General features: G+C 42.0%; 2 protein-coding genes across 4 annotated transcripts in view; one reads left to right on the top strand and one right to left on the bottom strand.

The window, feature by feature from the left end:
* Window positions 1-17,631, bottom strand: part of LOC107981926 — a 457,580-nt gene that overhangs the window by 112,482 nt on the left and 327,467 nt on the right. Inside the window, exon 4 of the mRNA XM_031930575.2 lies at window positions 104-280. The gene's annotated coding sequence lies outside the window, so the exon portion shown is untranslated. The remainder of the gene's footprint in view (window positions 1-103; window positions 281-17,631) is intronic.
* LOC107981322 overlaps window positions 1-17,631 on the top strand; it is a 526,190-nt gene that overhangs the window by 265,362 nt on the left and 243,197 nt on the right. The window lies entirely within an intron of this gene.

Here is a 17,631-nt window from a genome sequence, read left to right as displayed (position 1 = left end):
TTGAAAAAGTATAACATTAAAAGTCCACGGCCAACTAGTAAAGATATCAAAATACATTCTACAACGCTCAACATTGAACTATTTTGTCGTTGCTATCACTTACCTAAAGCTGAGCTCGAGACTCAATTGACAGGCTTGAGGTCACACTGGCTTTATTTTGAGCACAATGACTGCCTAGCTCCAGGTGCTCACGTTCACGTTCCTGCTGTATGCTGAAAGTGCACAACTAAGTGTGACTAGCGTCATCCAAATGGAACCAGCGAAAGCCAAAGTCATGAGTCTAAAAAACAAATGATCTACATTGTAATAATCTTCACTAATTACTTGTATAAAATTGCAGGCCTGAACAAAATCAAATTATCTTGGTTCGTTGACTTCTTATAGCAAAAGTAAACATCACTACCAAGCATTCCTTCGTTCAAATTCTTACTCATTACACAAAATGCATGGGGTGCATTTTCTTCATTATTTGCTCAAATCACGCACACATTCGTTACAACTAAGGAATTACATGGCATCTTTTCACTTGCTCGTCAAGTTAACATTAGCTACTTGGAGAGTTGGTGTTTTCATAACTATTTCAGCATCTTTCATGATGCGTTCTTTTTCATCATAAATCACACCCAGAAATAAATATGTATACTATATGTCAACTAATGGTGGCTTATCTATACCTCTACGGTAACATAAATAACACTTTTCAGTCCTTAAACTACCAGGATTCAATGTTGCCTTGAAGCCTGTAACAGCACTGGAATTATCCCTGACAGTACAGGGCGGGTCGGTCCATCCTCGGCAGCGTCATCGGGGGAAAAACTTGCAAACAATTTAGTTATCGTCATACAGCGCGCGCGCGATAGGTCATACAACACAGGGCCGGCGATCACATGGCCGAGAGTAGAAGCTGTTCTCTTTTTTTTCTGCAAGAGTTACCCAGGGAATATTGAGAGCCTCGAGACGTTGTCAGGTGTTGTTAGCTAGCATCCTCTTTTGAGGACGTCCTCGTCGTATCGTCTATGCTGCTGTGCTCGTCTCCGCTCTGAGGTGACTCGAATCTCCGATAGCCGATACGCGCAATGTATACAATGTGCATATTCCGAAACTCGGGCGCCCGTCTCTCTCTCTCTCTCTCTCTCTCTCTCTCTCTCTCTCTCTCTCTCTCTCTCTCTCTCTCTCTCTCTCTCTCTCTCTCTCTCTCTCTCTCTCTCTCTCTCTCTCTCTCTCTCTCTCTGGTGAGTACAGTTGACAGCTCTGCTTATCCATCATGATTCTGCTGTTTCTTGCCTTCGGGCCCTCTTCTGTTGTAGATAGTTGCACGCTCCTTTTTGCAACCTTCACGTCGACACATAAATCGCCGAAAGCTGCAATTTTTCTCTGTCATCTTTTCTACTGAAAACTTTCTACACGGCTCCTAACCTACAAATCTGCTTGGCTTGGCTTGGCTTGTTTCCTCACTTGCACGGCGTCTCTTTCTCTCCGCAATCAACATCGTGGCGAAATCTGCTGCATCCTGGTAGAACTTTCAAAGCGACTTCACACTGATCGAGGTCGGTACTTTCGCGCTCTTTCCACTAACGCTCCATCTAGCCTAAGTTATCGACGAAAAATGAGTGCAAATGGCGAAAAGAGTGTGGAAGTGCCTTTTCAGTCATGCAGCAGCTGTAAACAACCTATACAGCACAAATACCCCAAGAAGTGTGAATTTTGTGGTCTACACTACCACGTCAGGTGCCAAAACACCGTTAACATCCAAACTATCGTGGTGAACGACAGGCAGTTTATAGCCTGTCCCTCATGTCCCCTCTGAGGGACATTCGCGGAGCACTGGACGACATACGCAATGCTCAAATGGAGTCCCTCAAGACCCAGAACATCGTGTCGGAGAGGATTTCCAAAATTGAGCAGCGTCTGGTCCCGCTGGAGAAGCGACTCAAGGCCCTCGATGAGCTCCCTGCACTCAAAACTCGCTTACACAATGCTGAGTCCACCATCACTGAGCTGCAGGCACAAATCCAAGATCTGTCATCGAGGAGCCCAATGACGCAGCAGGACAGCGGCAGCACTGTGCCCAATACTGCGGACATTTGCAGCCTACGCAGTGAATTAGCCGAGGTCAAGAGGCGCCAGGAGCAGACCTCGAACTTGTCACGGGTTTGCATTATACCCGTGAAACCTCGCTGCATCTCCTCGCTTTCTCAGTTGTAAACGCGCTTGACCCCACGGTCCTTAGAAGAGATGTAGTATCCGTCAGGACCATAGGGAGGCTTGGTGCTACAAACAGCTCCGCTAGGGGTGACGGCAGACTGTCACCACTAGCCGTTACCCTATCATCAAGTGCGCTTGCACGCTCGATCGTCATCGCCAAAGCCCGGAAACGCAAGCTACACACCAGCGAATTGGACGCCACCTTGCTGGAGGAGGCTAAAGCTCTGAGTCCTGACCATCAAGGCCTCATAAACATAAACGAGCTGCTCCCCTCAGACGTCCACAAGCTGCCTACAAGGGCTCGTCTGGAGGCCAAGAAGAGGCAGGGCTGCCGAACGTTCGTCAGGGAAGGGAGACTATACATGCGCTGTAACGATGACAGCGAGCGTGCTACGATCATCAACACCGACGCCGAGCTGGAGACTTTTTTAGCCCGGTTTCCGCCCGCTGCCAACATCGTTCAACACTGAGGCTACAACACACACACATCATTCCACCACACCCACCATCAAGCTCATCTGCCACGTGTTCATCTGGTTCTAAGGTATCTCTGTCCGAAGGTCTACGAGTCTGTCATTTTAATGCGAACTCGCTTACGGGTTACATTGAGATGATCAGGCTTTTTTTAGCGGTTAAGCGACAAGGTAACGTCCATCCCTTCTCTGGACGATTACCTACTATACAGGCGAGACAGAAACAGAAACGGAGGAGGTGTGGCCCTCTACATACACAAATCTCTGACAGTTAGCGTTATTTCATCATCTGACGGTGAATGGTCTGGTTAGCCAGGCAAGCCTGAATATCTCTTCTGTGAAGTATCGGCAAAGGGAGTCTCTCCTATCTTCGTGGGGGTTGTGTATCGTCCATCTCATGCTCCTTTCTTCCAAGGATCCAAGTTTATAGACCAGCTAACAACCCACATGACCAACTCTCCTCATCTGAAGACGCCAATTTCATCAGGGCCTTCATTGATGAAAACTACCTTTCGTCTGTTCCCTATGTTGCCACGCACCACAAACAGGGTTCTGACACCTGGCTTGACTTATCTCTAATCGATAAGCAGGATCGCCTGCTGTCATACTGGAAGACAGACGCACCTTTCATCAACGGACACGACCTTATCACGGCCACTCTCGATGTACAGATTCCACGCTACGTACCTAACACATACTCTTATAGAAACTTTAAAGGAATCAGCGCCGAGAAGCTAAGGAACTTTCTTAGCACATGTGACTGGTCATCTCTCACCACGACATCACTCGACGAAAGCATATCTATACTTAACGCTAATCTAACGAACGCCATCAATCATCTCGCCCCATTGCGGACTGTGACACCAAGACGGTGACGTCACCTGTGGTACACCACGGCTCTTCTTGACATTGTATCCGAGAGGGATAGACTTTACAGGCGTTTCAGGGACTCTAGGTTCGATTCGGATCTCTGCATTTACAGACTAGCTAGAGACTATGCTCACAAATAAGCCGAGGAAGCCAGGCTGAATTATTATTATTCACGCCTGTCTACCTTGACCGACGTTGCCGAGATCTGGAGAGAGCTGGAGAAACTTTGAATTTCTGCCACTAAGGCCCCATTACCATTCCGATTTACCACAGATGAACTCAACAGGCATTTCAGGGCGATCTCCAACGATCCATTGGCCCCTGCCATTGAGGATTATCTTCTCACCTTGGAAAGTCTTGACCTCCCGGAACACTTCGAGTGACGGAATCGAACGTGTTGGCTGCGGTTTCGCACTTTGACACCCAGGCCGGGGGAAGTGACGGCATCCCACAGGTTGTTATTTCAAAAGCATTGCCGGTTCTCGCTCCCTTACTAAGTCCTTATTAAGTCCCTTAATATTTTCAACCTGTCCCTGAGCGAACCCTGCTTCCCATCTGCCTGGAAATTGGCACTCGTGCGCGCACTCAACAAAGTCAGTTCACCAACAGCCGTGACTGACTACCGTCCGATTTCACTTCTCTGCTTTCTATCCAAGGCCCTGGAGTGGCTGGTGCACAGGCAAGTCTCAGAATACCTTGAATCAAGGCTCCTACTAGATAATCTTCAAACAGGCTTCCGCACTGGTCACAGCACTCAGTCTGGCCTAATTAAGCTAACTGATGATGCCAGGGCCGGGATAAACAAAAAGAAAGTAACATTTCTCCTTCTCTTTGACTTTAGCAAGGCGTTTGACACTGTGTGTCACGTCAGGCTCCTGAGAAAGCTATTCACCTTCGGCTTCTCAAAGCAGGTCATCCGCTGGTTTGCCTCCTACCTCACTGGGAGAGAGCAGGCCGTCGTTGGTGACAATAGCGAACGTTTCTTCCCTCGGCGTCTTAACATCGGCGTCCCGCAGGGGTCCCTTGCTGTTCGCATTGTACATCAACAACATCGGTTTCTGTCTTGATACCGATGTTTCCCAACTCATCTATGCCGATGACTTGCAAATTTACAGTCAATGCCACCTTGAGGAGCTCGATTCTTTATCAAACAGGATGAGTGCTAATGCCAAGAGGATAATGGGCTGGGCTGCACAGAACAGGCTAAAACACAATGTTAACAAAACCAAAGCAATTGTCCTGGGCTCCCCCTACTACATAAATGCACTACCTTCAATAGCTAACGCCTATATCAACATTGGGGGTGCCCAGGTCAGCTTTGAATGCTCTGTGCGTAATCTGGGATTGGTGCTTGACTCTAAACTCACGTGAAAAGAGCATGTTACACAATTGTGTAAGCGTGCTCACTCGCTAATGTACAGGCTCTACGTTTCAAGAAAGAGTACCAATCTCAGGTTGCGCAAGCATCTTGTGCAAGCACTCCTATTTCCGATCATCGACTACTGTTCTCTTGTATACTGTGACCTGACGCAGGAACTCGACTTAAAACTACAGAGGCTCGTGAATACAGGAATTCGGTACATCTATGGTGTAAGAAGAGATGATCACATCTCCCCGTACAGGAGGGAGCTGCAGTGGATAACCACTGCCGGACGCAGGAATTACTTCACAGCTTGTTTCTAACGTAAAATGTTTAACTCGGTCGTACCATCATACGTACTGGCCTTTTTTGACTTCCGCGTCACACTCCGGCCTGTGAGGGGCGAGGTGACGCCTCTGGAAATTCCTGCTTTCGCGACGGAGACGCTGAGGAACTCGTTCCATATCAGCGCTTCATAGCTATGGAATAACCTGCCATCACACATCAGAAACACTTCATCCACCGTCACTTTCAAAAAACTTGCCAAAGATCACTTTTTTCAATTCGAAAACACATAAATCGTACACAGTCCACGCACACACACACCTACTTTTTCGCTCATTCCACTTTCACTATCGCCTCACTCTCTCACTACACACACTTTAAACATGCCTCAATCTATTATCTATTGTATTGTTTTTTTTCTTCTTTTCTCACCTGTAACACTGTAAACTTAAAATTGTACAATATAATGTACGCAAAATAAAACTAATCTAATCTAATCTAATCTAATCTCTCTCTCTCTCTCTCTCTCTCTCTCTCTCTCTCTCTCTCTCTCTCTCTCTCTCTCCCTCTCTCTCTCTCTCTCTCTCTTCTCTCTCTCTCTCTCTCTCTCAAACACCTATGGCAGAGACTTAAGAGAGACAGAAATTACTTAGTTACTTATATAGGTACTTTTATGTGACGCAGTTTTCTTTTTGCACGCGCTAAATTCATATCAAATAAAAGAGATTAAATCAATTTTTTAAAATTAAAACGCATATAAATTATTTACTCTTAGTTATTTTTATAATATTCCTTTGGACAATTATACCAAACCGTCTTTCATATTTTACAGATTTCTGGAGGTTGGGCATACCCAAAATGCCGAAGATTTAATGCATTTCTGCATTGAACGGCATTGTGCACGCAAAAATATCTTTACACAAGTAGAATGGGTAAGGTTGATCCAAGAATCAAATAAAGAGAACCCATAGATAGTCACTGAAAAAACGCAGGAAGATATTTTTAATTTTGATGAATTTTCCAAGTTTTTCCAGTGGAACAAAATAAAAATTTTTTGCTTCAGAGAATTTTATGTGGAGTGCAATAAAGGCCAAGTAGAATTTGGCATCAAGTATGACTTTCAAGAAACTTTACAAAAACTGAATATTTAACAAAAGAAATTCATATAGAAGTTGATGAAAGATTACAGATTGCCCAAGGCTTACAACTTCAGAATTTTTTTAAGTGGAAAAAACTGACCTATGGGCCATTATCGATAGACGGCTCATACCAAATGAGTTTCATGATTTTTTTAGAGACCTTATTCAAATGAAAAAATAAAAACTTTATTATTTAATATAAATTGTTGTTCAATTCATTATTCACGCCCGGGCGAGTCCGCGACAAACCTCACTCTATCGTCCTAGATTTAACACCTTCACCCTTGTATCGGAATATACTATTGTTTAGGGTGTAGTATTATTTTTCTGTAGGGTTTGTACGGTGTCTTTATCGGGAGAATCTAAACTGTACTACTTTTCGCCGCGAGAATCTGAACTGTATTACTTTTCGCCGCAAAAATTTGAACTGTATTAATCTTCGCTGCAAAAATCTGAACTGTATTACTCTTCGCCGCAAAAATCTGAACTGTACTACTCTTGGCGGCAAAATCTGAACTCTACTACTCTTCGCCGCAAAAACGCAAACTGTACTACTCTTCGCGGCGAAATCTGAACTGCACTACTGTTCACAGCAAATCTGAACTGTACTACTCTTCGTAGGGATCGACGATATATAGGGGAAGTTGCAGTAACTAATGAAAAGGGTTATTGTTACGCTATGGCAATTAACACCAGAGAAGATCCAGTAAAAATTGAAATTTCGCCGCGACATCTTAAAGAGTTTGATCTAAGTGAAGATGATGATTTTCTGGACTTTCCAATAGAAGGAGAGGCTCCGAAAAATATAGAAGACAGAGTAAAGTTTATCATGGACAAGGTAAGAAAAACGTACCACAAGAGACACGAATTAAGACAAATACAACGAATAGTGAAGAAATATTCACATTTGTTTTATTTGCCCGGAGATCAAGCACCAAGAACGTCCTGAGTGAGACATAAGATTCGGACAATAGACGATGAACCAGCCCAAGCTAAATATAAAAGAGGACAACAGGAAAAGAAGAGGAGTTATTTAATCAACTACAGAAACTCCTGGATGCACGTGACATCAGACGTTCAAACAGTCCATTTTGCAGTCCTTGCAGAATTGTTCCCAAAAAACCGGGACCGGATGGTAAAAGAAAATAAAGATTGGTGATTGATTATCGGAAATTGAATGCAAAAACGATGAAGGACGCTTATCGGTTACCTAACATCGTAGAAATTTTGGAACAAATTGGTAACGCAAAGTACTTTTCGGTTTTTGACCTAGCTATGGGTTTCCACCAGATAGAGTTGGAACCGGAGGAGATTCAAAAGACTGCCTTTAAAACCAAGTATGGTCATTTTGAGTATGTGTGTATGCAGTTTGGCCTAGCTAACGCGCCCCCAACTTTACAGCGTTTAATAGACTGTATGTTATCGGGTTTACAGGTTGTAAAAATGTACATTTTTCTAGACGATATCGTGATTTATGCAAATACCTTAGGAGAGCACGAGGAGAACATTTATAAATTGTTTGACCAGATAGATAGATGTCAGTTTTTAACTCCAGAAATCAAATATTTGGGTCATATAATTGACTGCTATGGAGTAAGACCAGATCCCAGTAAAATTTCGGCAGTTAAGAACTTTCCGAAACCAACAAACCAAACAGAAATCCGACAATTTCTTGAATTAGCGGGATATTATAGACGCTTCATTAAAGATTTTGCGGACAATGCCCAACCCCTGAGCTCCCTTTTACAAAAGAAGAAGAAGTGGGAGTGGACATCTGATCAAGACCAGAGTTTCGAAGGATTAAAACAAGCCCTGTGTAAGGCGCCAGTTTTAGTATAAGTGGACATCAAAAAGCAGTTTATATTAACTACGGATGCTAGTGACGGAGCCATAGCAGCAGTACTCAGTCAAGGAGATCCAGGAAAAGACCATCCAGTAGCTTACATGTTCCGTTCTCTCAAAGCGAAGAAAAATTATTCAACAACTGACAAAGAATGTCTGGCAATAGTAGAAGCCGTAGATTATTTTAGACACTACCTGTACGGTAGGCACTTTACGGTGTTCGGAGACCATTAACCTCTAACCTGGATGGACTCTTTGAAAGACCCCGTTAGAGGGCTTAATAAATGGAGAATACGCTTGCGAAATTATCACTACACTTTTAAGTACAAACCTGGACAACTGAATGTCAATGCGGACGCATTGTCTAGAAATCCCGTTGATAAGCACGATCAAGAGAATTTAGATGATAAGCGTAAAAGTGAAGAGAGGAAAAACCAGGGGGAGGAGGTGCGAGTAATGCCCATTAGGCCGAGACCAACTAAAACATCGTTGGTTAGGCAGAATCGGAGCAAAAACAAGTCGGACGAAACGAAAGAACCCGATAAACAAAGAAACTGACCCGAAACCAAGTTCAGGGAAGAATGCACAACCGATTCGATTGCAAAAAGAAGTGAAGAGAGGAAAAACCAGGGGGAGGAGGTGCGAGTAATGCCGATTAGGCCGAGACCAACTAAAACATCGTTGGTTAGGCAGAATCGGAGCAAAAACAAGTCGGACGAAACGAAAGAACCCGATAAACAAAGAAACTGACCCGAAACCAAGTTGAGGGAAGGATGCACCACCGATTCGATTGCAAAAAGATTGAGACAAAGGAGAACGGACACTGTGAAGACTGTAGCCGTTTCGGAGCTGGAGGTGACAGAACTCTTGTCCGCAAGTAAAGAGCCGTTCACAGATGTCACGCTAATGGAGGACAACAGCAACGATACATTAGATGCACCGCCTATACCGTTAAGGAATAGGTCGTATCTTCCAAGCTGAATAGGAAACGATTTAGAATCAGAAAGTGACATCAATCCAAAAGAAGTTTTAAATTCAGGCAAAAGCTTGGGATAAAGGAAGTTTTGCAAGATAAACCTGTAAGAAAAGCGAAGTCCGTTTTACCATCACAAACAAAACCAACAAAAAGTATACTGAAAATACCTATGAAAGACTCATCGTCTTCAGTACTGAGGGCGAAATATTGAACCCTCAGTTACACTCAACTATGAGAAAATCTGTACCAGGAGAAGTATGTAACGAAGAAGAGTTAGATGAGTTGTCACGTATTGAGAAAAATAGTACAAATGGGGCCCGAGAAGGGAGCGCAGAGAAATTGGGTTCGGTGGAAGAGAGGGCCCAGAAAACAACTTTTAACCAAAAGTCCTCGCTTTGCTGGGACAACTACATGGAACAATACCCGGAAACTGTCGTGCAGGATACTTCAGCTGGCGAAGATTTCACAGACGAAGAGTGGAATATTGAGAACGCGTCCAGCTTCGTACCCGAGCGGAAAGCTAAGTCTCTCTCACCGTCACTGTCCTAACCAGCTGACGGATTGCCGGAAGATCTACAGCGAAGAAGAATCCGAGGACGAAACATCTGTTTACCAAAACCATCCAGACGAACTAATGAAAGATAATAAGAGACTTAAACAAGCCGATAATAAGGACTGCCAAAAACCAGTAAAGGACTGTGCACGTCCCATGCCGTACAATGGGCCAGCTACGATCGACACCAACAAACAATTTCCAGCCACAGCACCGTTGCTCGGTATAGCAGAGCCGATAGCCGCTCAGACCAGCTTGAGATTATTAAGTACGAGAGAGTGTGTCACTTATTGAAAGGACAACATGGTTCACTTCGTGCCCGAAGATATAAATCTATTCACAAGCACTAATTAATTGCTTACAGACATAAAAGCCATCTATCAAGACGATCTAATGAAAGCTAAAGCACTCAATTACAACGCACAAGTTCATAGAAGATTTAAAATTACTTAAGTCTTTAAAATTAGACATTGATGTATTTTTCGCAAAACCAGCAGCCGACGCGATTCCTCAATTTTCACCATATACTCACATCCTAGCAAAACGAGGAGCCCCGCTAGAGTTTGTTGGTTGGGTCAGCTGAGAACTCTTCGGGACTATGGACGCAGGAGACAAAGATCAACTCAATCAGGACATCGATGCTCTGTACCATAGAACGGCTAACATATCAGCTGTTGCCGCTGAAAAATACATATAGTAAAGTCCAATCTCGAATCAATGCATGAAGAATTTGCGAAGGATAAAATTTTACTGCATCAGTAACATCAACAAATTTCAAACATAATCAATAAAACAACACAGTTACAATCATTGGCGGAGCATACATCTGTTACCAAGACTTTGAATAAATGGGTCTACCAGTTCGAACAATCATTAGAGAATAGCATAAATTTCTATAAAACCATAGTGAATACTTTCGAAACGGCTACCCAAGGACACTTATATCCACTATTATTTACTCGGGATCAACTTCAAGACATTCTGAAAACAATAAACGGACATATGCTACCGTGGGACCATAATACAGTTACTGTGGACATGCTACATGTACTGTCTAAGACAAGTACTTCACGGGAGAAGTTGGTGGTACTGTTATAATTTCCGTTTTTGGACAAAATTAGGTATTCACAGTATAAAATTTATCTATTGCCAATACCAAAAGAAGTGGTCACAAACTCGTCATCATACGTAACTTCAATACCGCAATATTCTTACATAGTAGTGTCCCACGATATGCAGCAATATTTATTAGCTACAAAGGACTATATCAACACTTGTAGCGACTATCAAAACGTCCTGATATGTCCACCGACTTTACCATTCAACTTGGACAACGTAAATAGTCCGTCTGAGTTCGCGCTGTCAGCTAGGCCAACTGCAGCTACTTTATGAATGTGCAAGTTAGCTATATCATCACAGTCCACCCCCTATTGAAGTAAGTCGGAAAGCACGGACGAATGGCTGTATTGAACCATGTTTCTAGTACAGATGCAAATTATGTGTAACGAGGAAAGAAAGGCAGAACTGACAATAAAGAGAAAAGGTATATTCACGCTACGCAGACAATGCTATGGTTACACTAACCAGAATATACTGTATGGCGTGAATATTTTACAAACAAATCAAACCTTTTTGTATAATCCAGCTTTGACATTCAACCTATCGTTTACAACGTTCAACATGATCAAAGACTGCGAGTCTGTCAAAGAAATCACGGAATTCTCAGACTCAGAAAAACAACAAATTCAACGATGGGTGGAAAGCGAGGACGCCATCACACTCCAGCAAATTGATAACAAAATCTCTGAAATTGCCCAACAAACGAGAGAAAAGTATTTAAGTACAACATACAACTCGTCCGCAGCAATCAGTCCGATAATTTTGATTGCCACAATAATATTAGCCTATAAATATTGCTGTTTAATAACTTCGTGTAGTTGGGTAACGAAAAGGCGGACAGGTTAGCGTGTAAGGGTGCGGACGGCATTCGTGCAATAAGGTGCGCAGTCGCTGTCCCAATCTGCAAAGATAATAGAGTTATTAAAGACTGGCTCAACTTGCAACTGAGCGCCAAATGGACCAATGCACAGAGTAGTGGCTGCGGACCATTAGGGGCCTAAGTAGGAATAGGTTGAGGCTGGCCGTTGGCTGGCTAAAGGGACATTGGAGGGTAGGATACCACCTGTGGAACCTGAGACCAGGTGGTGCGAGCATGAAACGGAGACCACCTCCCACCTGCTGTGTGAATGCCCAGCTTTCACAGGCACAAGACAGAGGGTGTGGGGGTTCCCATGTTGGGGTTAGAGGAGCTAAGGTTAAAAAGCTTGGCATCAATTCGCCAAGTTGCCGAAGCTATAAATAAGGATCTATAAAGTAATCACTAATGGTAAAGGAGGCACAGCGCAATGGGCTTCGCCTGAGTGCTTGACCGGCCCGTCCCCGTGCAGTGGCCGCCGCAGTTCACCTCCGCCCAATAAGACTAAGACTAACTTCATGCAGTGCATGCTATAAGCAGAAAAATCTTAAAAACAAAACAAAAAGCGGAGTACCGGTAAATTAAGGCTGTAAGCCTGGAAATACCGAAGATAACACTGCTATTAATACCTAACACAAGATACACAGCGTACAGCATGGAGAATTTGCCACCACAAGTACATTGTCACAGATCAACAGCAGAAATAGCAATACAAATGTCACCACCAGTCATCGAAGATTGCAAGGAGATAGCAGTCTACCAGAACCCGGATCCATCAACTACGACCTACCTTCTAGCAGACAGAGGCAGAACATCCAGCTTCGATTCAATAAATAGTGGTATAAGACCATTGCCAATTCAAGGTATGTAGTACGAGATGTAGTACGAGAGACGGACAAACTGACGTGTCCGCAGGAGAGATGTACTGGGATGCGGAGACGATAGCGGACGGTCTATGAGAGACGGACTTACAGTACAATGAGGACGGTCCACGTAACGTACGTATAGACAAATGGACATCCTGGACGTCCGCACGTCCAGGAGAATTGAAATGATAGGGTAGAAGGACATTCAAAAAAAAAATTCAATAATTTAACGTACAGAATTTTATGAAAAAAAATTAGAAATTTATTTTATTAATCGTACAGTAAATGTAGAATATAAAATGACACAATTTTGACAATAGCATCCAAAGCCGATATAACTAAACTAGACGACGAGATGGACGAACTCGGAGACAAGAGACTTCGGGACGTCCTCAACAATTCATGATCCAGCGGTTGATAGTGTATTGGGAAGCGACTGACATATAGAACAAGGAGGTCCTGGAATACTTCGACAAAAATAATCGGTCCAGATGTGGTCCAGTGCGCGAACTATGAACAAGAATATAATAAAGAAATAGTAAATAATCACTCGACCATACAGAAGCAATCGTATTATAACTCACATTTTCGCGTTCCCACCTTCCACTGGACAAAATCTTTCATAGCGACGACCCATTGTAATTTTAAAATGCTAAGTAACTGTACATTTGATCAGCGTAATGTACAAAATACGACTGACGCGAGGAAGGAAAATGAGAAATTCAGAACGAACTTTAGTAGTAGTCAAAAATCGTGAAACGCATTGTAATCGGAAACCACCAGGAGTGTACAGATTAAAACGACTATTAGGGTATAACATTTTTTTTTATTAAAAATTGAATTAATTATTTAAAGATGTATTAAATTATTATTTTATAGTGAATTATTAAAAAAAATTGTCGTACGTTAATTAGATTAGTCATTATTAAAGAAATAAATAATGTATAAACAATTTGAAACTCTTAAAACTAAAAATAGGTAGAGCATGCTTAATTAACAAATTAGAAACCAAAATAACAATTTCCGTATCGTAAAATAGACATATAAACAAATATTTACAACTTTCGTTTATCAGTGTAATCCGATACCCTAAAATGCGGCAGTGTCAGAATTAAAAAAAAATTTTTTTAATAATCCAAGAGTTTTAGTAAATTGTTGACGAATTGTTCGTTAAGCATGATAATTTTGTATATATTGCGTAGCAGTATTAAAACATCAATCATCAAAGTCGATAATTCAGTAAGTGCTGCCATCGTCTGAATTATATAGCAAGCATAGAAGATCAAACTAAAATTTAAAAATTGCAACGCACGCAAAAATGAAGTCAAGTAAAAGAGGCATCGACCGGTAGAATGTCGACCTCAGCTATTCGCCGCTGCACAATTTAGCCAATCCACATTTACTCAGTTTACGTTCACATCGCGTATACATCGTATCACTATGACGAATAACACTTTTGAAAAAGAAGTCGTAGAAATGGCCAAGAAGATACTTGATAAAGCTATCGAACATCTCGAAAAAGCAGAACGTGTAGTTACAAGCGCACAATGTGCAGTTACAACCGCACAAGAGAACTACCGGTAAGCAGTAGAGCATTAACGCTTAAGTGACAGAAAAAGTGAATCTGAAAAAAATGCAGTGCCGTCGACCATTAGTGCAGTGACCGCAGAGTGGGGTGTGGACGCAAATGTACCTGCATTACAACAATAGCAAGTGCAAACGGACGTAGAAGCAAGTCTGCCGAAAACATGTGCGTCCACGGCAAACAACAAGTCCGCCGAAGCAGTAGTCTGTTCTGTCGTCACGATACATACGCAGGAGGAAGAGAGCGAACATCAATCGAGTTTGCCAAGTCTGCCGAGTCCGCCGTGTCCGCCGACTCTGCAGTGTACGCCGGCTCAGCTGAGTCCGCCGAGTCCGCCGTATCCGCCGACTTCGCGGTGTACACCACACTGTAGTCTGAATAGACTTTTTTGGACAAAAAGCAATAGCGCCGAAAAAATAAGAAAAAAACTGTTTCTTATGTAGGAAAGCCTTTGAAAATCCCGCTTAAACCATGGTTTTTGACAGTTTTTGACTATTTCTCCTCAAACATAAGTACAGAGCAAATCAGGACAAAAATTCATACCAGATTATTAAAGTAGAGAAAAAACCTTCTATTTTGCTGGTATTAAAAATTTTCTGGATGCTACAGCTAAACATTCGTGATTTGTGGTTAACCTAGAAGGGCTATCGCTCAGATTCCCCAACAATATCTGCGCATCTTGTATCACAATCTTCATAAAACCATTTACTTCGGCACCCAAAAGTATACATCTTTAAGATATGAAAGATAAAAGTATCCATCTTTAAGATATAATCAGTTTTGTTTGATGAAATTTAACAAAAAACGAACAAAATATGATTTTCATCAGCCCCCGTTGTTCACAAGTTGCACGGGTTGTAAGGAAGACTGCTGGTATAAGGAAATGCAACATTAAAGAACAAATTGGCTACTATGCGTAGATTGTCATACTAACTGGGCTAACGGTGAGTGCGTGCAGAGGATTCCGTACAAGTGCAGAATATGCAAGTTAAAACGAAGAACCTAAAGACTATCAAGAGTGAACTACAACTGCGGAGAGTTCTAACCAAAGCTCGACGACATCCATTGACTGTTGATTTAATTTAAGTTAGGTCTTAAGTAAACGAATTGTGAGAAGCGAACTATTTCAAGACAATGAACATAGCACATTTTTTTGCGCCAGCTACATTGCCGAGGGCGGAAATATTCTGGGGGGAGGGAAGAAGGTGTAATGTGCCATGTTTAAATTGCATAAATATATGTTCATACGTGTGTATATGTTATGAATGAGTATGTATGCGAGAGTACATGAGAATACATATGCATGTATTTATAAACAAATGACGCCTGCGTGACTGCAACCATGCACTCACACAAACAATATACAACCGAAAATCGGAGCGAGTGCTCTGACCTCTATGTCAGCACTCCTTGCGCGTGAACGACGACTGCAAGGCGTACGCGTCGATTCTTTGTGGCGAATGCTGATTGGACTACCGCGATGTTGTTCATCTCAATTTGATAACCGCGTGAATTAGTACCGAGGCTTTAAAAACCCCGGAGCCGATCTACGCAGGGCCTTTTTGCGTAGTGACTCACTCACTGGCGGCTACAACTGATTCTAAGGTGAAGCGGTGGTGTTCGCTAGTGTTAGTATTTGGAGCGTGCTTAATCCGTCCAACACCTTGGGAGCGTGCTAAATCCGGCCCTTGGCATAGCATACACCGGAGAGCCCTTTGAATACAGGTCCGTGCCACAGAGATAAGTACAAGCTAAGGACCGTCGAGTGGAATCTCCGGCATTAGCAAGAGCAGTTTATCATCTTTATTATAAATTGTCACGTAAACGCATGTGGATCGTAACAGTCAGCATCTGCCACAAAGGGTGTTTCGAACCATCTAAAGTGCGCAGGTTTATAATAGTTGTAAGTTGCCAAGAAAAATTATAGATACAGTTAAGAAACGAGACTCAACTCGCTAAATACCTACCGTAAAACTACAACTTGCGAATATAACAATGCGACATTAAAACTCAGTCAACTCTGTATTCTGAACGTCTGTGAAGTGATCTGGGCCAATAAAAACAAAACAATCAATAAAATCGAAAACCTTGTGTATTAAATTGTTAATAATAATTAAACCTCGATTGGAACAAATAAATTTAAATCAACTATGCAGTCACGACGTGCAGGTAAGAGTACGATACTTGTGAACGAACCATCAGTGTCCACACACGAGGTGAGTTGAGCGGACATAACGCCGAGTCCGTAGGACACAGAAGTGTCACGAGCAGCTTGCCTGCAACGACCGTAAGTAACAGCGGACAGTCCTACGTCCGCCAAATGCAGTCGCGGACAGAATACCGTTCGCGCACAAATTTGCTTTCGCGCAGACGAGTAGCATGGGACATAGTCAATTCTACAGTGCGCGTGGAACTATAGTAACAGAAGGCTCTCGAGCCGAAGGCTAGTTCTTTTAATTTGCCACGGTGAGCCAGTCTCCAGATACCGCTCGAAAGATTGAAGACTCATCAAAAACTATACATTTCAATTTTTTTAGGAAAAATTATAAAGTAGTATGCTCATATAGGTCAGAAATAAACAATATATATGAAACATAATCAAAAAATGTAGATACATGATTTAATTTTAAACATATATGAGAAAGATTTTTTTTTAAAGAAAAGGATATTTTAAATGCAAGCAAAAGTTTTATAATGCACATTATGAGAGTGAAATAGGCCTACTGGAGAGATCAATTTTTTTGTTGATAAACGTTAATAACAAAAATTGAAAAATATTGATATTAAAAAACATTTTACTTTAACAATAAGTCTTATAAACATTGAAGAGAAACACATAATAAATGCAAATATATAAATGTAAACAGACTTATATAAAGAGTAATAGATGCTAGTGTAAGCACTGTACTTGGTATAAGGACGGGCTGCGCGAGTTTACAAATAACACAGCCCCACAATAAAAAAAATTGTAAGTCCCAAAAACTTGACCACGGTACTTATATGTTTTTGGGATCGCTGAATCCGAATCCAGGGTCATTTTAACCCCATCAGATCTTAAGTCAAGGTCAAATAGGGGTCAAATTATCAAAATACATTAAGAAAAGACTAAACCATGGTATCTTGGGGTTTTTGGGTCGCTGAATGCGAATCCGGGGTCAGTTTAATCCCATCAGAACTTTCTCAAGGTCAGTTGAAGGTCAAATCATAAAGATTCATAAAAAGTAAAATCAAACCATGACATTTAGGGGTTTTTGGGGTCGCTGAATCCGAATCCAGGGTCAGTATAGTCCCATAAGGTTATATTTATGGTCAGTTCAAGGTTAGTTCAAGGTCATGGACGTAAAGAGAGTGAAAAAATAGTTATAAACTGAAACAATGCAAAAGGTAATGTAAACCATAAAGCAAACAACAATATATATATGCAAGTACAATCGTATCCTTTAAAACTATATCATAGTTTGCTGCTCCTTCATTTATTTTAAATTTGTTAGAAGTATATGCA

Source organism: Nasonia vitripennis (assembly GCF_009193385.2).
Source record: "Nasonia vitripennis strain AsymCx chromosome 1 unlocalized genomic scaffold, Nvit_psr_1.1 chr1_random0003, whole genome shotgun sequence".
Classification (NCBI taxonomy): domain Eukaryota; kingdom Metazoa; phylum Arthropoda; class Insecta; order Hymenoptera; family Pteromalidae; genus Nasonia; species Nasonia vitripennis.
This window is presented reverse-complemented; position numbering and strand designations above follow the sequence as displayed.